The 21,816-nt window shown below is 44.7% G+C and overlaps 1 pseudogene; it reads right to left on the reverse strand.

Annotated features, from left to right (window-relative positions):
- The window catches only part of LOC123171374 (uncharacterized), a 104,014-nt pseudogene that overhangs the window by 4,686 nt on the left and 77,512 nt on the right, over positions 1-21,816 (reverse strand).

The following is a 21,816-nucleotide window of genomic DNA, read 5'->3' on the forward strand; positions in this document are numbered from 1 at the left end:
CCTTTCGCAACAAGTCAAGCTTTATAGACATTAACATTACCGTCAGCGTCAGTCTTCTTCTTGAAGATCCATTTATTCTCTATGGCTTGCCGATCATCGGGCAAGTCAACCAAAGTCCACACTTTGTTCTCATACATGGATCCCATCTCAGATTTCATGGCCTCAAGCCATTTTGCGGAATCTGGGCTCACTATCGCTTCTTCATAGTTCGTAGGTTCGCCTTGGTCAAGTAACATGACCTCCAGAATCACTACTGGAATCAGGCACTTTGCCATCTGCCATGGCAGATGGCAAAGGCACGGACGGCGGATGGCAAAGGGCTTTGCCATCTGCCAGCAGATGGCAAAGGGCCGGCTGAATAAACTCTGGTAAAGGCTTCTTTGCCATCTGCTGGCAGATGGCAAAGAGCCTGTAGCCTTTGCCATCAGCTGGCCGATGGCAAAGCCTGAGGAACGGGGTTAGCCACGTTAGGAGGCTAACGGCGTGCTTTGCCATCTGCCATCTGGCAGCTGATGGCAATGGGTGCAGGCTCTTTGCCATCGGCCAGCTAATGGCAAAGGCTGCAGGCTCTTTGCCATCCGCCAGCTGATGGCAATGGGTGCAGGCTCTTTGCCATCGGCCAGCTGATGGCAAAGGCTGCAGGCTCTTTGCCATCCGCCAGCTGATGGCAAAGGATGCAGGCTCTTTGCCATGTGCTGGCGGATGGCAAAGAGAACAAATAGGCTAGACGAGCGCTTTACAGGTTGTTGCCACGTGTCCTCTTTGCCATCTGCCAGCGGATGGCAAAGCTCTTTGCCATCGGCCAGCAGATGGCAAAGTGCCTATATTGCCTCATTTAATTTTGTTTTTTCTTATATCAATTCATTTTCACATAAAATTAAACATATATATATATATATGACCAATATAGCATATTCAACACATATTACCAATAGTCATGAACGCAAATATATCCAACACATATCCAACACATGTTACCAATAGTAGCAAGTTTCATCCATACATATACATAGTTTCATCAATATTACACAGTTTCATCACAGGTAGCAATTCTCACAAAGTCAAAACAAAAACTAAAGACAAACACTCCATCAACCCAAGCTTCCGTGATCTGAAGCAGATCTACAAAATGGGAAAGAAGAAAGTTAGAAGAAGAAGATTATTATGATGCAACTAAAATGTGAAGATTATTATGATCCAACTTACATCTGTAAAATAGGTCATTTTGGAGCTAAGTATGGTTACTATGTCATTTTTGAGCTAGCTAAGCATACTAAGTCATTTTGGTGTAAAAAATGCTAAGTAAGGTCATTTTGGAACTAATAAGTTTATTATGTCATTTTGGAGCTAGCTAAGCATATGAAGTCATTTCGGAACTAAAATATGTCATTTCGTAAGCATATTATGTCATTCTAGAGCTAGCTAAGCATATTAAGTCATTTGGAGAAAAAATTGCTAAGTATAGGTCATTTTAGAGCTATCCTAGGTTAAATAGGTCAATTTTGAGCTAGCTAAGCATATTAAGTAATTTTGGTGGAAAAAAAATGCTAAGTATAGGTTATTTTAGAGCTATCCTATGTTAAATAGGTCATTTTGGAGCTAATTAAGCAAAGCACTAGGCAAAACTTACCGTCAACCCGTAGGTGAAGGATCGGGGTTCTTGCTCGCGGTAGTGGCAGACAGAGGAGGATCGGGGTTCTTGCTCGCGCCAATGGCAGACATCGATGCTTGTCGGGAGTTATGCTGCACCAAATTAAAGATCATTTGCAATGTTTCGTTAGCATGATGCAACTCAAATGTGAAGACTAATAAGTAATGTCCATTCAAATGAAACTCGCCGTGTTCGCCGGAGCAATGACTGGCATCGGCGGAGGGGTCTGACCGTTCTTCTCACACATGGACTGCACATTTGGTTTTGACGAGTCAGTCATATTAGTTACTAATGAAAGGAACATTACGTGCATGATTTAGCTAATATGCAGAAGAAACTTACCGCGAAGAGCTCGTATATGGCCCGGTTAGCCAAGTCGTTCCGGTTCCTCTCCTCCTCCAAAAGCCTAGCCGTCCTCTCCTCAGTCTCCCTCTCCCTCTCCGCCGCCTGCCTCCTTTCCTCCGCCAGAAGCTCCTGGGTCTTTGCTCTCTCTTCCTCAATAGCAGCCTGCAACACCACTCCTCTTTAGCATTGTAATCATCGACGGCCGCACACATAATGTAATGGAGGAAAGGCATCTGATTCTGTATAACTAACCTTGATTTGGAGATCCATTGGCCGTGGACGAGGCCTTATCTCAGGATCGGAGCTCGTCTGGCGCCTCTTGATCTGCGGGAGAGTGCTAGTACAACGTATCAGTCCATCCCCAATGGCTAACAAGCCATGGTTCCTCCCACCACCAGATATCATCACCAGCTCTGGATCAATAGGCTGGCTCGGGTTAAAGTCCGGCCCTTTCCTCGCCTTCACCTCGTCTCTGTACCTCACGAGCTTGTTGTGGGAGGCGCGGTTGGTGAAGTTCTTTGGATCATCGATATCAGACTCAGAGAATGCCTTAGCCTTCTTATACGGGGCACTATGGGCCATGGCATAGAGGTCGAACAGCTCTGGCACATCCGTCTTGTTGTGCCGCGCCTAAAAGAGAGGAACAAAGTATTAGTTAAGGGCTCAAGCTAGCATGAAGACTGAATTTGCATGAATCATGAAGCAAACCACATACCCAGTTATCCCCGTACTGATATAGGTTGACGCTGCCTTGATGGTGTGGCACACCGCTCATTTTGCCACGCCGATCGTTTGCATTGTTGTGGGTGGATAGCCATTGGGGAGAGCACCACTCATCCACCAACGCCTCCCAACAATCCAGCCTATCCGACCATGAAAAGACGTTGGAGTCTTGGTATGATTGGCATATATCGAAGAACATTAACTGGGATTTTTGTCTGACTCTTCTCACCCATACCGTTGTCTACCACAACATACCTGGAAGACTGGCAAACGGGACAATACTTCAAGTCCGCATACTCAAGCCTAAATAAGGCACATCCTTTCTCACAGGCATCTATCTTCTCATAGGGCATCTTAAGTACACGGAGGATTTTGTCCGACTGGTACATGTTTGTAGGCATTACATGGCCTTTGGGTAGAAAGCGTCCAAATAGTGTCATCATCACGTCGTAGCATTCTCTTCCCAAGTTGAATTGAGCCTTTAGAGCCATTACTTGTGCGATGGCATCCAGCTGACAAAGCTCAGTGTGCTCATGGAGAGGACGTTTTGAAGACTCCAACATCTCATTGAAGGCCTTTGCAGATTCCTCCATCTCATCATCCGAATCCCGAGCATCATCAAAGTATTCCACCATGTCTTGCATCCCGGTACCATGCTCGTCGGTGTGAGGACGGCCCTCCTCAGCTCTGACACGTTGGGTAGACTCACCATGAAATGTCCAGACCGTATAATTAGGCGTAAAACCCCACTTCTGCAGGTGTTTGATCATTTCAAACTCTGACCTCTTATGATAGTTGTCGCACTCGACACAGGGGCACCAGGTTTGTCTCTGTCCATTTGCAAATGTGACTCTCACAAACCCCTTGGTTTTTGTTATCCATTCATGGGTCATGTCTTTCTGACTAGTGTGACCGGTGTACATCCACGCACGATCACTCATCTTGCCTAGCTACTGGACACACAAGAAATATATACATAATTCAGCAAACCATATTCATCAGTTAATAGAGTTTGTCAGTTTTATTACGTCCATGCAACCTAGACGCTAATAGGTAAAGATAGGTCCTAATCCCACCCGAGTATGTGTAGATTGGGTTCGTTTTCCCATGCTCTACTCTGGATCCAACGCAAAATTTTGGCAGCACCTCCCCACTGTTCTCCTGATACACGTCTCCGCAATAAGCAAAGAGGATGTGTACCCGGAGAACAACAGGGAGGCGTTGACAAAATTTTGCATCAGATCCGGAGCAGAGCATATGGGAAAACGAACCCAATCTACACATACTCGGGCTGTCCATGGATAACGTTGGACAATTCGAAAGAATCACGGTTATAAATATGCAAATGCATGCATATTTATAGATGTAACCCTTTTGAACGGGAGACGCATAGTGGTCACGCATACTGATGATTCAATCTACCTACAGCTAGTATGTTTCATCGGCACGAAGACCGGAACATAACAAATGATTGGGGGAGGAGGAGATGTCATTTGTGCTCACCCACGAACGCCGGGGCGGAGCTCGTTGAACGCACGGGGAGGTCGTCGAACACCAGACCCTCGCAGCGACGAAACAACTGCACATTTAAATCCACCCGATCAACACAAATATATATGATGTTTTTCATAACAAAATCGGAAAATATATGACCTAACTCATAATTCATAAATATATGACCCCGTCGGCCTCTGGAAGGCCGAAAAGCACCTTTTCAGTCAACAGGAAGCCGAAGAGGCGTCGGGGGTCGGGGGTGTCGTGTCTGGGTGTCGTGGTGTCAAAGGGACAAAGATAAATTCTATCCGGCAAAAGTGGACTGTAAAGAAAAGCCTGCTACATAATCCTCAAAACATCTATAAGCATATCCTAAATCTTGGCTGCATGCATGTGTTTTTTGGAAGTCTAAGAAGAAGAAAAACTAACATGCCTTTAGTGTGCACTTAATAGTCTGTCGCTGTACAATGTGATTTTTTCCAGTAGGGGTATAAGCGAGAACTCATAGACATCTTACCTTGGGCAAGAAGTGCTCAAGCGAGGAAACGACAGTGACCAAGGCTGGATCAAGCCCAATCTCCTCCTTTGCCTCCCTTAATGATGTTGCTGCATCATCAGCATCACCCTCCTCTGCCTTTCCTCCGGGCAATGCAACCTCCCCTGCAAATCTCAAGTGGAGAAAACAAAATCAGATAGGGTTTATCTAGCTCGTGTCTAGGTTGGTATCTATTTGTGAACCTGATTGTTGAAATATAAAAGCTAAGGCAAGCCAAACTAGCACTAAACAGAAAAAGCTAGGTTAAAAATCCTCTTAAAATTAGGGAGTGTCTATTTAGTACTTGATTGTTTTTCAATTCGGTAACATTCTCATTTCCTGACAAATAAACGGAGGACACTTGTATGTCCAAAAAACCCCACCCCGGCGACTGTATGCTTTCTATTTCTAAAAAATGGGTCGGGCTAGACTGTCACCCGGTTTCAACTAAACCTGAACCACAAATACCCTGGACCATGGCGAACAACTGCCCATCAGCTTGTGACCCACCAAACAGCCAAACATTGAGGGAAATCCCAGGAAGATCACCAGGTCAGAAACACTTCTACTTACTATATAGTAATAAAATCTGGGGAAATATTAGTATATTAAATTAGAAACAAACAGGATCCTCTGGAAATTACAGAAACTTTGAAGTCTAGAATGAAGAAATACAGTGGCAAAAAATCATATAACCTACACTATAATCCTGAGGTAGCTGAAAATTACACTGCAGACTCAATATTAGTGAAAGCATGCAAAAAAATACAAAAGAATGTGTGCACCTAATAGCATAAAAACATTCAGAGCCTACACACTGTGTTGACAAAGTAAATGACACTGAAAATTATCAAGAATTATAGTGCAAAAGAGTCCAAGAACACCTACAAATTACAGTCCAAGATTTACACTAGCAGAACTTGCCAACTTACACTGCAACTGCCTAGCAATTACTTTGTAATGTAGCCCTTTCTGCATTAAAATTAAAATACCTCGCTATAAACAGAAGAAGGCAATAGATGATATACGTCTGTCCTGCTTTGTATGCAATCGGTGTTGAGCACAATCCAACTTGCAAACCTCAGAAAAGATTCATCTTTTTCTGAATGTATATCACGGTTATGTCGTACATATGTAGTTTTATATCAAGAAACAGCAAGAAGAGAATTTTGTCAATTTTGGTTGAATTCCAATTGCAACTTCGACTGCAAGTCTGAACATTATTTTTTGAAAAGGGGGGAGACCCGGACCTCTGCAAGTCTGAACATGGACATGAGAAACTCAAAATTGCAAAAGGAGAGACTTGACGCAAACACACCTTTCCCAACACGACGATCAATTTCTTGCAGATTTCAGCAGATTTTTAACACTATAAATCTTGCTTTCAGTTCATCAACTTCTTTCGATCACATACAAAAGATGTTTCTCTGAAAGATTTTCAGAGGCCTATATCCCATCCTACCAGTTTCTGATGGGAATTCAACCTAACTGCATAATTTGACATGGGGACCTGCAAGTCCGTGTATAGATGTCAACCCTAGCATCACAGTTACCGTGCATGTTCTGCTCAGAAACAGAGAAAGGATTACATCATCATTGTAGAATGTCCTTAGTGGATTGCTCACCAATACATATATATACAGGTTCAGTATCATGCTCAAAACTTGTAACAAATGGAGGCCAAGTTTGAAACCTCGTATGGATGAAAACATCCTCTAACAACTTAAAACGGAATGCTTATAATATACTTAAAGTAGGAACTACACCCTATGCTCCTGAATATAAGACGTTTTGGCAGTTCGATATAAACTGCCAAAACGTCTTATATTTAGAAACATAGCTAGTACTTGTGAATCATTCCATTTAATCATTTGAGCAGAGTATACAATTATTTACACATAAAAATACTTCTGACTAAAGAACATCATGGGTTCAAGGTAATCACATGGGGAAATGTAAAGAGGTGTTCAACGAAGACATGTAAAGATTTTCATGACAGCATACTACCAACATCAGGCCGATCTGTGTCTCCCGAGTTGATTTAGAGAGCAAATCAAATAATGATAATTCGATTAAATGATGAACAAAGCACAGGAACAAAAGATGGGTGAGTCTAGTCTATCATCAGCATGAGCATTCTCTACATCTCACTGAGAATAGATGAAGAACCCCAAACTGAGTTCATCTTGTACTAAAAACTTGTAAATCATGACAACAGGCCTCCAAACTAACCAAAACCTTTTTCGTGTGGAGGGGCGAGCGCAGGGGCCTGGCTCGGTGGATGGCGCGGTGGCGGGGAGGGCCGCGGGGAGGGGCCGGCGCCGCGGCCTGGCTCGGTGGAGGGGCGGGCGCAGGGGCGGGGACGGCCGCGGGGCACGCCGCGGTGGCCGGGAGGGCCGCGGGGAGGGGGCGGCACCGCGGCCTGGAACGGTGGAGGGGCGGGCGCAGGGGCGGGCTGCGATGGCGGGAAGGGTCGGGGAGGGCTGCGGTGGCGGGGAGGGGTGGGCCGGCGGCGGTGCTGGGTGGCGGCGGGGAGGGGCGGGCTGGCGGCGGTGCTGGGTGGTGGCCGGGAGGGCCGCGGGGAGGGGGCGGCCGCAGGGGCGGGCTGCGGTGGCGGGGAGGGTCGGGGGAGGGCTGCGGTGGCGGGGAGGGGCGGGGCAGCGGCGGTGCTGGGCGGCGTCGGGAACGCGGGGCTGGGGCGCGGTGCGGTGGTGGCTGGGAGAGGTGGGGAGAGAGAGAGGGGTGGGGCCGGGCTGGGAGAGAGGGGAGGAGATTTTTTGTGAAGAAGAGAGGGGAGCAGATAGTCCCACTTCTTTGCCATCAGCCAACGGATGGCAAAGGCCCACATCTTTGCCATCAGCCAGCGGATGGCAAAGCCCCACCTCTTTGCCATCAGCCAGCTGATGGCAAAGAATCTTTGTCGTCGGCTGGCAGATGGCAAAGAGGTGGGGCTAGTGGGCCGTTATAGCTCCGTCATCCACTAGGCCCCACCCACTTCTTTTCCATCTGCCAGCAGACGGAAAAGATTCTTTGACATCTACTGGCAGACGACAAAGAGGTGGGTTGATTGGCCGTTACAGCACTGGACCCCACCCACCTCTTTGCCGTCTGCTAGCGGACAGCAAAGATTCTTTGCCATCGGCTGGCAGATGGCAAAGAAATGGCTGATGGCAACCAGGTTCTTTGCCATCTCTCACTTCTTTGCCGTCTGTTTTTGTAAGCAGATGGCAAAGACGTTCTTTGCCATCCGCTGGCAGACGGCAAAGAACTGGCTGATGGCAAATTCTCTGTTTCCAGTAGTGAATAGGATTACCGTACCACTCTGGTGCGGATCTTACTCTGGTTGACCTGAGGTTCGGTAGTAACTTGATCTGAAGTTTCATGATCAACATCATTAGCTTCCTCACTAATTGGTGTAGGAGTCACAGGAACCGATTTCTGTGATGAACTACTTTCCAATAAGGGAGCAGGTACAGTTACCTCATCAAGTTCTACTTTCCTCCCACTCACTTCTTTCGAGAGAAACTCCTGCTCTAGAAAAGATCCATTCTTAGCAACAAAAGTCTTGCCTTCGGATCTGTGATAGAAGGTGTACCCAACAGTTTCCTTTGGGTATCCTATGAAGACACATTTCTTTGATTTGGGTTCGAGCTTATCAGGTTGAAGCTTTTTCACATAAGCATCGCAGCCCCAAACTTTAAGAAACGACAACTTTGGTTTCTTGCCAAACCACAGTTCATATGGCGTCGTCCCAACGGATTTCGATGGTGCCCTATTTCATGTGAATGCAGCCGTTTCTAGAGCATAACCCCAAAACGATAGCGGTAAATCAGTAAGAGACATCATAGATTGCACCATATCTAGTGAAGTACGATTACGATGTTCGGACACACCATTAAGCTGTGGTGTTCCGGGTGGCGTGAGTTGCGAAACTATTCCACATTGTTTCAAATGTAGACCAAACTCGTAACTCAAATATTCTCCTCCACGATCAGATCGTAGAAACTTTATTTTCTTGTTACGATGATTTTCCACTTCACTCTGAAATTCTTTGAACTTTTCAAATGTTTCATATTTATGTTTCATTAAGTAGATATACCCATATCTGCTCAAATCATCTGTGAAGGTGAGAAAATAACGATACCCGCCGCGAGCCTCAATATTCATCAGACCACATACATCAGTATGTATGATTTCCAACAAATCTGTTGCTCGCTCCATTGTTCCGTAGAACGGCGTTTTAGTCATCTTGCCCATAAGGCATGGTTCGCAAAGTACCAAGTGACTCATAATCAAGTGATTCCAAAAGACCATCAGTATGGAGTTTATTCATGCGCTTTACACCAATATGACACAAACGGTAGTGCCACAAATAAGTTGCACTATCGTTATCAACTCTGCATCTTTTGGCTTCAACATTATGAATATGTGTATCACTACTATCGAGATTCAACAAAAATAGACCATTCTTCAAGGGTGCATGACCATAAAAGATATTACTCATATAAATAGAACAACCATTATTCTCAGATTTAAATGAATAACCGTCTCGCATCAAACAAGATCCAGACATAATGTTCATGCTCAATGTTGGCACCAAATAACAATTATTTAGGTCTAAAACTAATCCCGAAGGTAGATGTAGAGGTAGCGTGCTGACGGCGATCACATCGACTTTGGAACCATTTCCCACGCGCATCGTCACCTCGTCCTTAGCCAGTCTTCGCTTAATCCGTAGTCCCTGTTTCGAGTTGCAAATATTAGCAACAGAACCAGTATCAAATACCTAGGTGCTACCGCGAGCTCTAGTAAGGTACACATCAATAACATGTATATCACATATACCTTTGTTCACCTTGTCATCCTTCTTATCCGCCAAATACTTGGGGCAGTTCCGCTTCCAGTGACCAGTCTGCTTGCAGTAGAAGCACTCAGTCTCAGGCTTAGGTCCATACTTGGGTTTCTTCTCTTGAGCAACAACTTGTTTGCCGTTCTTCTTGAAGTTCCCCTTCTTCTTCCCTTTACCCTTTTTCTTGAAACTGGTGGTCTTGTTGACCATCAACACTTGATGCTCCTTCTTGATTTCTACCTCCGCAGCCTTTAGCATTGCGAAGAGCTCGGGAATAGTCTTATCCATCCCTTGCATATTATAGTTCATCACGAAGCTCTTGTAGCTTGGTGGTAGTGATTGAAGAATTCTGTCAATGACACTATCATCCGGAAGATTAACTCCCAGTTGAATCAAGTGATTGTTATACCCAGACATTTTGAGTATATGTTCACTGACAGAACTATTCTCCTCCATCTTGCAGCTATAGAACTTATTGGAGGCTTCATATCTCTCAATTCGGGCATTTGCTTGAAATATTAACTTCAACTCCTGGAACATCTCATATGCTCCATGACGTTCAAAACGTCATTGAAGTCCCGATTCTAAGCCGTAAAGCATGTCACACTGAACTATCGAGTAGTCATCAGTTTTGCTCTGCCAGACGTTCTTAACGTCGTCAGTTGCATCTGCAGCAGGCCTGGCACCCAGCGGTGCTTCCAGGACGTAATTCTTCTGTGCAGCAATGAGGATAATCCTCAAGTTACGGACCCAATCCGTGTAATTGCTACCATCATCTTTCAACTTTGCTTTCTCAAGGAATGCATTAAAATTCAACGGAACAACAGCACGGGCCATCTATCTACAATCAACATAGACAAGCAAAATACTATCAGGTACTAAGTTCATGATAGATTTAAGTTCAATTAATCATATTACTTAAGAACTCCCACTTAGATAAACATCCCTCTAATCATCTAAGTGATCACGTGATCCAAATCAATTAAACCATGTCCGATCATCACGTGAGATGGAGTAGTTTTCAATGGTGAACATCACTATGTTGATCATATCTACTATATGATTCACGCTCGACCTTTCGGTCTCAATGTTCCGAGGCCATATCTGCATATGCTAGGCTCGTCAAGTTTAACCCGAGTATTCTGCGTGTGCAAAACTGGCTTGCACCCGTTGTAGATGGACATAGAGCTTATCACACCCGATCATCATGTGGTGTCTCGGCACGACGAACTTTGGCAAAGGTGCATACTCAGGGAGAACACTTTTATCTTGAAATTTAGTGAGAGGTCATCTTATAATGCTACCGTCAAACAAAGCAAAATAAGATGCATAAAGGATAAACATCACATGCAATCAATATAAGTGATATGATATGGCCATCATCATCTTGTGCTTGTGATCTCCATCTCCGAAGCATCATCATGATCACCATCGTCACCAGCGCGACACCTTGATCTCCATCGTAGCATCGTTGTCGTCTCGCCAACTATTGCTACCGCTTAGTGATAAAGTAAAGCAATTACAGGGCGATTGCATTGCATACAATAAAGCGACAACCATATGGCTCCTGCCAGTTGCGGATAACTTGGTTACAAAACATGATCATCTCATACAATAAAATATAGCATTATGCGTTGACCATATCACATCACAACATGCCCTGCAAAAACAAGTTAGACGTCCTCTACTTTGTTGTTGCAAGTTTTACGTGGCTGCTACGGGCTGAGCAAAAACCGTTCTTACCTACGCATCAAAACCACAACGATAGTTCGTCAAGTTAGTGCTATTTTAACCTTCTCAAGGACCGGGCGTAGTCACACTCGGTTCAACTAAAGTTGGAGAAACTGACACCCGCCAGCCACCTATGTGCAAAGCACGTCGGTAGAACCAGTCTTGCGTAAGCGTACGCGTAATGTCGGTTCGGGCCGCTTCATCCAACAATACCGCCGAACCAAAGTATGTCATGCTGGTAAGCAGTATGACTTGTATCGCCCACAACTCACTTGTGTTCTACTCGTGCATATGACATCTACGCATAAACCTGGCTCGGATGCCACTGTTGGGGAACGTAGTAATTTAAAAAAATTCCTACGCACACGCAAGATCATGGTGATGCATAGCAACGAGAGGGAAGAGTGTAGTCCACGTACCCTCATAGACCGAAAGCAGAAGCGTTAGCACAACGCGGTTGATGTAGTCGTACGTCTTCACGATCCGACCGATCCAAGTACCGAACGTACGGCACCTCCGAGTTCAGCACACGTTCAGCTCGATGATGTCCCGCGAACTCCGATCCAGCAGAGCTTCATGGGAGAGTTCCGTCAGCACGACGGCGTGATGACGGTGATGATGTTGCTACCGATGCAGAGCTTCGCCTAAGCACCGCTACGATATGACCGAGGTGGAATATGGTGGAGGGTGGCACCGCACACGGCTAAAAGATCAAGAGATCAATTGTTGTGTTTAGAGGTGTCCCCTGCCCCCGTATATAAAGGAGCAAGGGGGGAGAGGCGTCCGGCCAAGGAGGGCGCGCCAAGGGGGAGTCCTACTCCCACCGGGAGTAGGACTCCTCCTTTCCTTGTTGGAGTAGGAGAGTGGAAGGAAGGGAGAGAGGAGGAGAAGGAAAAAGGCCCCCCCTCCTTGTCCAATTCGGACTAGAGGGGGAGGGGGCGCACGGCTGCCCTGGCCGCCCCTCCTCTTCTCCCACTAAGGCCCATTAGGCCCAATAAACTCCCCGGGGGGTTCTGGTAACCCCCCGGTACTCCGGTAAATGTCCGAAACCTCCCGAAACACTTCCGGTGTCCGAACATAGTCGTCCAATATATTGATCTTTACGTCTCGACCATTTCGAGACTCCTCGTCATGTCCATGATCATATCCGGGACTCCGAACTACCTTCGGTACATCAAAACACAAAAACTCATAATACCGATCGTCACCAAACTTTAAGCGTGCGGACCCTATGGGTTCGAGAACTATGTAGACATGACCGAGACACGTCTCTGGTCAATAACCAATAGCGGAACCTGGATGCTCATATTGGCTCCTACATATTCTACGAAGATCTTTATCGGTCAAACCGCATAACAACATACGTTATTCCCTTTGTCATCGGTATGTTACTTGCCCGAGATTTGATCGTCGGTATCTCAATACCTAGTTCAATCTCGTTACCGGCAAGTCTCTTTACTCGTTACGTAATGCATCATCCCGCAACTAACTCATTAGTCACATTTGCTTGCAAGGCTTATAGTGATGTGCATTACCGAGAGGGCCCAGAGATACCTCTCCGACAATCGGAGTGACAAATCCTAATCTCGAAATACGCCAACTCAACAAGTACCTTCAGAGACACCTGTAGAGCACCTTTATAATCACCCAGTTACGTTGTGACGTTTGGTAGCACACAAAGTGTTCCACCGGTAAACGGGAGTTGCATAATCTCATAGTCATAGGAACATGTATAAGTCATAAAGAAAGCAATAGCAACATACTAAACGATCAAGTGCTAAGCTAACGAAATGGGTCAAGTCAATCACATCATTCTCCTAATGATGTGATCCCGTTAATCAAATGACAACTCATGCCTAGGAAACTCAACCATCTTCGATTAACGAGCTAGTCAAGTAGAGGCATACTAGTGACACTATGTTTGTCTATGTATTCACACATGTATTATGTTTCCGGTTAATACAATTCTAGCATGAATAATAAACATTTATCATGATATAAGGAAATAAATAATAACTTTATTATTGCCTCTAGGGCATATTTCCTTCACCTTGATGGCATTTCATCGAGCATTTGGCAACCGCGATTCTTGTTGCCGGCTGCGGCCGCCGCTCGCGCCGAAGCTGTCGCCGTAGGGGCTGAGAGTTGCAGCATGACGAGGCGGCCTAGGGAGGCGCCACTTTGGCCTTCGTCTTCTTCTTCGCGGCCGCCTCCACGAGCGCCAACATCGCCGCCGTTGGCTTTTGAGCCTGTTTGCCTCCGGTAGGTGCGGCAGGAGAGCGGCGTGCCGTTGCCGGAGAGGCGGTGGCCACCCTGGAGACCATTGGAGCGTGGGAGGAGGAGCTTGGACACGGTGGGTCTTCTTCATACCCAAACTCTTCTTTAGAACGCCGGTGGCGCATGGGTGGTTTCTGACGGCAAAAAGCCGGCGCCGGTGACCAGCGGGGTGAGGGAAGAGGCCGGGCTATCCATTCCGGCCAGCCCGACGGTCATCGGCGGCAGCGGGGTGTGGAAGCGGCATCGGCGGGAGACAGTGCGGCGAGAGTGAGAGGCACCACTTTTATCGGCCGCAGCGGGATGGAGTAAATTCAGGGAGATTTCAGAGAGAATAGGGAGGTGGAGTAAAAATTATACCCCGTTAACTTTTTTAAGGGATCGGCTAGGTGCACCATAAGGGAGTAATATCGAATTTTTACTTCCTTATGACCTTTAGGGGATCGGTTAGAAATGCCCTAAGGGGGGCGATGGTGGGAGGGGGACTGGGGTAGCGTTTATCCTACTTTGGACCGCATGGTTTTGCTTTATGCAAAAGAAGCCTTTTCATTGACATGGAACGATGCCAGAGTAAAAATGTGATTGAGGTTGAGAATCTACGGTGGAGCTGAAAACCGGTTGTACAACCGAACGGATGCAGAGAAACTGATAAAAGAAGTCGATCGCTGCTGACAAGGAGTACTATTGAAACGATGAGTTTAATTACTCTCTTGATTGTCTTTGCAGGCTGCGTCGACGCCCAATCAAGCGACGGTTGCGTTCCCAACTCAACGCACGTAGGAGCAGGTTCATTGCACCGGTTGGATCTCACGCCCTCCTCTTGATTAGCACGTGCAGAGTGGATTAATTAAGGGGTTGATCACATGCTGAGTGGAGATGCTAATGCGGCCATCATAACTGGTGCTGGCATCGTGCTAGCACTGCCACCCACTGGCGGATGTGTTTATGTATGTAACTTTTCGGGCAATCTATGGGCAAACTGCCCGTGGATTGTGATGGCCCATTCCGCGTGTTAGGGCCGGAGATAGAGGATTAGCACTAGTGCTGTTGCTGCACTTCTGAATTCTGATGTATTGTAGTTCAACCCACCCAGGAATCTCGGCCGAGAAAGTATGAGCTCCACTAGCAGGGCAACGCAAGACAAGGCCTGCAAACCCTCGTGATGGTCTGGCCAAATTAGAGCTATGACAGAACTAATTTATCTTGAAGGGGTACCAGTGTACGCAGAGGATCTAGTAGTTGAGTTCTCCGCAGGGAATCATGGAGACTGTCTACTTTTCATCCTGGGGGGAAGTGGTTTATGCAATCATGTCACCATTTGTGCCAACCTCTGATTAGATCCTAACTAACTAATTACAGTGCCATCATTGACTTTGGGGTTGGTTGGGGAGAATTAAATGCAGCAGCATCTTCAGAGCTTTTTTTAGACATCTTCAGAGGCACTACTACTGTACATCAGAACCTGGATAGTTTCAGTTTGACAGATGCAAATAGCACCAACCTAGTGGCTAGATCAGATGTGAGCTCATCCAACTGAACTAGGTAGGTCAAGGAAAAACATCTCACGGAAATACTGCAAACGTCTGTATTATTTTCCTTCTCTTTTTTTTTGCGAGTGCCAATTTTTATGCGATCTTAAGTTTTTCCTTCTGCTGTTTAAATCGCAAAAATGCACATTTTTGCACGAAACTCGACAGCTATGTGTAACCCATGATGTTCTGAAAGTATGAATTTTTCGCTAATCATGATAAATGGTATGAATTTTTTCGCTAATCATGATAAATGTATATTTTAACAAGGGCACATGCGTGAGCCCGAGGCTTATTACATTATCCGCCAGCACTCACCAGACACCAAGCTGCCCATGTCCCAGCAAGTTGTGAGGTGTATAATGTCTAAATTAAGCAGTTGTTCCACTTGCAAAGTAGAAGCACCATATAAGCAGCAGCTGTTCTCATAGTGGCCTACTCTACCTCTTATGCATATAATTTAGGCAGCCTGCGCAATAATAGTTCCATACAAGAGGAGGCAAAGCAACCACAATCTAACGTGCTGCCAGCTTGATCCCTGCAGCACCACCACAGCCGTTGATCATATTAAATTAGGACATGCGGCAACTTACACCAACATGCCGGGGCTACAATTGCATTGCCCTTGAATATGACTATTCAATTTAGCTAGCTTTATAGTTAGACATGTATTAAACATAAATGTATCATCTCTAATTGGTTGACAGTTCTTCTGCAAAAGTGTACTACAGCTGGGTTAGGTTGCATTTTGGGATTTGTATATAGTTTTACATTTGTAATCGACGGCCAGAGCAGCTGTAATCTAGTGCATCCAACAGCTAGATTTGAATTGCCACAGAATAAGCAGGACAAGTAGACTGAGCCCTATGAGGGAACCCAATGAATATGATTTTATTTTAGTTGTCCACCAGTACTACTTTGCGTTGGACCACTAACTACGTGGAGATGTACAGAGTTGCTTTCGGGGAAAAGCAATATATTGTCAAACAAAACAAAGCTCAGCATGTGAGTATTGCACTCTAACTAGACAATTTGCACACAAATAACTATCTTCCTACTGGCAAATAGTCCTTAATATACCTCTGGGCCGAGCATCCCATGTCTCTCTGCTCCGGGCACCATGTTCACGACATGTATCATCACTTGTATTCACTCTTAACTTCTTCTATCAATGAAATGATACGCAAGCTTTGCGTATCCGCCAAAGAAAAGTCCTTGATATACCTCCAGTTGGGCCATGTATGGGAATATTTAGAGCAACTAGGAGAGTTTGGGGCATATACTGAACTTAATATTATGTTGGGGGAATTAGGTTTTGCTCCAGTTAGAATAGTTAGTTGGATTTTAATTCTACTATCAATTCAACTCTTTCCAAGAAATGGGTTTGCAGAAGCTGGATGTTGAGGTACGACGTTTTTGCAAATGCCATTTGCATGTTCCAAAAGATCTATTAAAAGTCTACAAACAATAATAGATTTTCTCTATGTATATGTAAATTTCAACAAATAGTAAGATAATTTTTGGGCAACATATGTCCCCAAAACAATAAAAAGAAGCCCATGTTGGTCTATGTATTTGTCCAGATACAATAAATATATTGATGGAAATTCTTACACACACACACACTACACATCTATATGTATATGTACAAAAAAATCAGAATTCTTTTAAGTGCGACCTGGAGCCCTAGCTCCGACTACTTTTCTCGGGTGTTGGTACAAAAGTGTCGTTGATCCTAGTATTTAAAATTTTAATGCAAGGATTCACTTCATAGTGTTTGTGTGAAGATAAACGATGCAAATTACAACCAACAAGTCATTTGTCTATTAAAACAAATTGTTTTCAGTGTGTATGAAATACTTGAATGTGTCATTAACAACTGAACTACCGGGGTTGGGGGGGGGGGGGGGGGGGAGGGTGTGGACACGTATAGATCATGTGAGCAACTCGATGTCTGTTCACTTAAAGGAAAAACCCTTGCTCTTTAAACAAAGTCAACTCCACAAGAGAAAAATGGGGGCAACCATATGGATCACATGAGGCCACGTATCCCCTACCAAAGACAACATAGTAAATTATATAAAGTCTAAGAAAAATTAAAGAACTGGCTAAGGACATCATTAATTACTTAAATCTAAACAGCTACTCCCTCCGTTCCTAAATATTTGTTTTTATAGAGATTTTAACAAGTGACTACATACGGAGCAAAATGAGTGAATCTACACTCTAAAATATATCTATATATATCTGTATGTAGTAGTCCATTTGAAATATCTAAAAAGACAAATATTTAGAAATGGAGGAAGTACTAGCTAACAGTACTTGTAATTAACTGTTTCAACTAAAAACAAGCAACATTGAGGCTGACATGTGCAGCTAAATATATAATAGGTAAGCTAGTACTTAATTCTGATGTTAATTAAGCTATCGTGAGCACTTAATAGACGCGGTAACTAAAGCTTGGCATCTTAGAACGTGCAAGGTGGTTGCCCATGCTTGGCTTCTCCATGCGCGGCTCTTGAGCTAGCTAGCCAAGTGGATCAGGCCGAGGGGGGAATAATAGTATTTCCTTCGGCTCCCGTACAATTGGAGATTTATTTATTTGCTAGTGGTGCAATTGGAGACTTTTTTATGGAGCATGTGCGTACAACAAGTGATGACTAAATACAAATGCAACGCACCAGCTACAAATAGCAATAATGAACATCAACTGATTCATCATCAAGCCTTCTTAATCATTTTAAGCGAAAATTGTGATATTCGTGTAAACAGCAGGTGCAATTTTTTTTTGAAATGAAGGCGTACCCCCGGCCTCTGTATCATAATGATGCATGCAGCCATCTTATTAAAAGTTCGCAAAGTATCACAAAGTCGTCAAAGTATTACAACTCACAAGTGGAGCGAAACAAAAAAAAATCAAAGTTCATGCTGACAATCACAACCGGAATGTCAATATGAAGGATAAGCTCCCTAGACTCCTATCCTGTTATGCGACCGTCATCCGAACCGGTTGAATATAGCCCGTGCTACCATCTCCCACTGGTTGCATCCAGTAACCAAAGGTTCCTTGGATTCCATAGGAGTGAGTAAGGACCACGTACGGATCCAAGCGGTAGCTCTGAAGATGACCTGCAAGAAAGTTAAATTGTGTTGTCTGTTAAATATCAAATCATTCCTGCAATTCCATATAGCCCACAAAAGCGCACATATTCCAATCTGAATACGAGCCGCAATAGTATGTTCAACCCCAGTTAACCACATTCCAAACAACGATGCAATGTCAACTGGAGGAATAATGTTGAAGGCTATATGAATCGTTCTCCAAAGCAATTTGGCGAGTGGACATTCAAGAAATAAGTGTTGTATTGTTTCATCATGATCACAAAAGCAACATCGTGGACTACCTACCCATCGCCTCTTGATTAAGTTGTCCTTTGTAAGAATTACTTGTTTGTGGACAAACCACATAAAGATTTTAATGTGTAAAGGAACCTTAATCTTCCAAATATGCAACGATCTTGAGATTGGGCCAGAATTAATCATGAGCCTGTCACAATCATGATTTGCACTACTTCAAACTGTATCGAATTGCACAGAACACCATGGTTGTAATTAGTATGTCTTGTTTGATTCCTAATTTCAAAATTTTCAGGTTTCTAATTCGGGGATGTTCATTGTTAAGTAATATTTTGGATCCACTGAAGAGGTAGAGAATGCAATAAAGATAATTTAAACTCATTTAATCCTCTAAAAATTGGGTCATCATGTTTTTATCAAATTGATGTCGTGCAGGCAGAACTTGGGCATCATTATTTGGCGTAGCTTAGCTAGCAAAGAATTAATTGACTAGGACTTTCCCTTTTCCGTATATATAAGCTATAGTTATGGGGAATTACTATTTTCAATATACATTTACAACTCAGCCAATTTGGTCAAGGAAAGTTGGAACTTGGCGGCATGGCTGGGCAAGTTTAACACCCTGTTGCAGGCACGATATTGTTAGTCTCTGTGTCTGCGCGTGCGCGTGCGCACGCACGTGTGTTTTAAACTCCATCTTTTTTATGTAACACTAAATGATTCGAACTGGATGCACTTAGTCCAACCGCCACCTCTTCATAAAGCCTAGACAACTGGCCTTGCTCCACCCGTTTCCCGCTGGTGAGGCCAACCGTTCCCTCCTCCTTCACTAGCCACTTCGGTGACGAGAGGTCGTTCCCTCCGCCTTCACTAGCTGCTCCGACAACGAGAGGCGGTTATGGGAGCACCAGATCTGCGTTGCAAAGTTGTAGTTAGGTCTCTTAGTTTTAGAGTTTCGGTGGAGACGATGTAGACACCACACAGATCAAGAATAAGGTTTCCTCGATCCCTGATCTACCTTGTCAGCACTAGCGTAGAGAAGGACAAGGGATTATCCGGTCGTTGTTTTTTCTGGAGTGGTGGATCTGGTTGTGTCTTCATGTTACGAAGGTGGTCTTCGAAGGTGTCTTCCGGCAGAGTGATTGGCAGCACTTCATGTCTTGGTCCTTTGACCCCTTCTTCGATCGACGACGTTAGGCCAACTTAGTCGTCCTTGGGGAGCTTGGGAGGTTAGGTCTCTCCGGTTCTGTCTGGTCAGATCTTTGGTGGTCATCCAAACCTCTTTGTCGGCTTCTCCAGGGCGGCGATCTCAGTCCACTGTCGCCGACATCTTCTAGTTTAGGCTGGTGCTTCTGGGTACTGCATTAACAATGCTTCCCTGGCTCTCGCGATGTTTCCGAGGTCGAGAGGCAGTATCGAGCTTCGCTCACAGAACGCTATTGGCAGGTGCAAAAGGAAGATGACATTGATTCCCCAAGGACATGTACGCACTTTTTAAATACTACTATAAGGATGTAAAGGTTATGGCCTTTGGCCTTTTCGCAAAGAAAAATGATTTTAACAATAAACTAAAATTTACAGAAATGCTAAATATCTGCCGTCAGATTTTTTTTAAGCATGACAAATCGTCTTTTATGGCAAATTACGTGTGTCCCGTCTCCCGAGCATAAACATGGCAGATGCTGCAAAAAAATGAAAATGTTAGGATTTGTCAGGATTTGCCATGCTTGCGGAAGGGAATTGTCAGGCTCGCGACACGTAATTAATTTTCCATGTTTAAAAATTCGACATCAGATTTATAGTGTGGTCCAAATTTTGTAGGGGGTCATAGTACATTTCTAACTTTCCGAAAGATGTATATAATTTAATAAAAAGTAATGTATATACCTGGCCGAAAGAAGCTATAGCTTTGTACTACGTGACGCCCAAAGAGCAGAGGGAAATAATGCATGGATTAGTCTAGCTTATCGCAACAACCTGGCTTAGTCTTAAACAATTCAGCTAGCTAGCGCAATCATCTGCAAGCAAACGTTTACAGCTGCGTGCCTACACACCACCACATCAGCGCAGCGCTGCACGCATACATACATTGCACGCGGTTGAATTTACGATACACGCTAGTCCGCGATGCACGAAACGGAAGAATTAAACAATGGAACCATCAAACAGATGGCATTAGAAACTTCTTGTTTTCATTTGAGTAGGATCAAAGGTGCTGTTTTGGGGCTGCCACTTGTTGTTTTCTGGCTAACCGAGTGCAGTAACCAGGATGAGTGATCACGGGAATTACGTGCTAGTGGTACAAGCAACCGGACAGCGCGACAAGTCGACAGTGGCGCGGCCGGCTGGCGCGGCGACAGCCGGAGATGGGCTCTGTCTGCCTCAGGCTGTTGGATCCGCGTACGCACGGGTGCAGATAGTAGACAGAGGCAGGATAGGTTGATCGATCATCGATGCAGCTGCATGCCCAGTTGATGATCAAGGTGAGGTTTAAGTAACCTCTCGTGGACGGAGCCCATTGGCTAACCGGCCGGTTGAGCCGCGTGCGCGCCTCGGGCGGCGTCGCCGGTGCGGTGGCGCTGCTTCCGAGCCAAACCACCGTGTGGACTTGCCGCAGATAAATAGTTGCCGCTCCGGCCGGCGCGGCCGGACCACACGTTCCCGTCGTCGTCATGCATGATCGTGGAGACACCTTGCGTTTGCACGGATGCCCATTGGCCATTGCCCCTGCAGATTCGTTACCTTTTACTTAGACTAGTACTACCTTTTACAAGTCCTGCGTGTATATCTAGGTTGTCAATTTTATCACCCTAATATAAACTATATAACACAAAAATTATATCTTTTGAAAGTAGAAACTCCGTAGTTTATGTTGGTATATTTTTTGTAATATATGACTTGTATTAGATTGGTCAAATTGACGACCTAGGGGTACGCGCATGCCCTGTAAACTGAGAGAGAGGTAGTAACAAGCATGTTATTCCCTCCTTTCCGGTTTATAGGGCTTATCTCAAAATTTTAGATTTTCCGTTTTATAAGTCTTAATTTGATTGTTTCCCATCACATGTTCAGATTTCAAGGTGCATTAAATCATTGCATACGAGGATTAAGAGAAAGTTGACCAATGCATATACTTTATTCATGAATGCATTGAAAACACAATTTTGTGAAGAAAACAGGCACATTAATTGAGTGCTTTTGCAAACTACAAAAATTATTCTACCACTTATCATCTATCTTGGTTGGTGACATTTTTAAATTAAGCCCTATAAACCGGAAAGGTGGTAATACTAGTCTATGTTACTACATTCATAATGGGTAGTGTCAT

The sequence above is a fragment of the Triticum aestivum genome, chromosome 7D (genome assembly GCF_018294505.1).
Source record: "Triticum aestivum cultivar Chinese Spring chromosome 7D, IWGSC CS RefSeq v2.1, whole genome shotgun sequence".
In the NCBI taxonomy this organism is placed as follows: Eukaryota; Viridiplantae; Streptophyta; class Magnoliopsida; order Poales; family Poaceae; genus Triticum; species Triticum aestivum.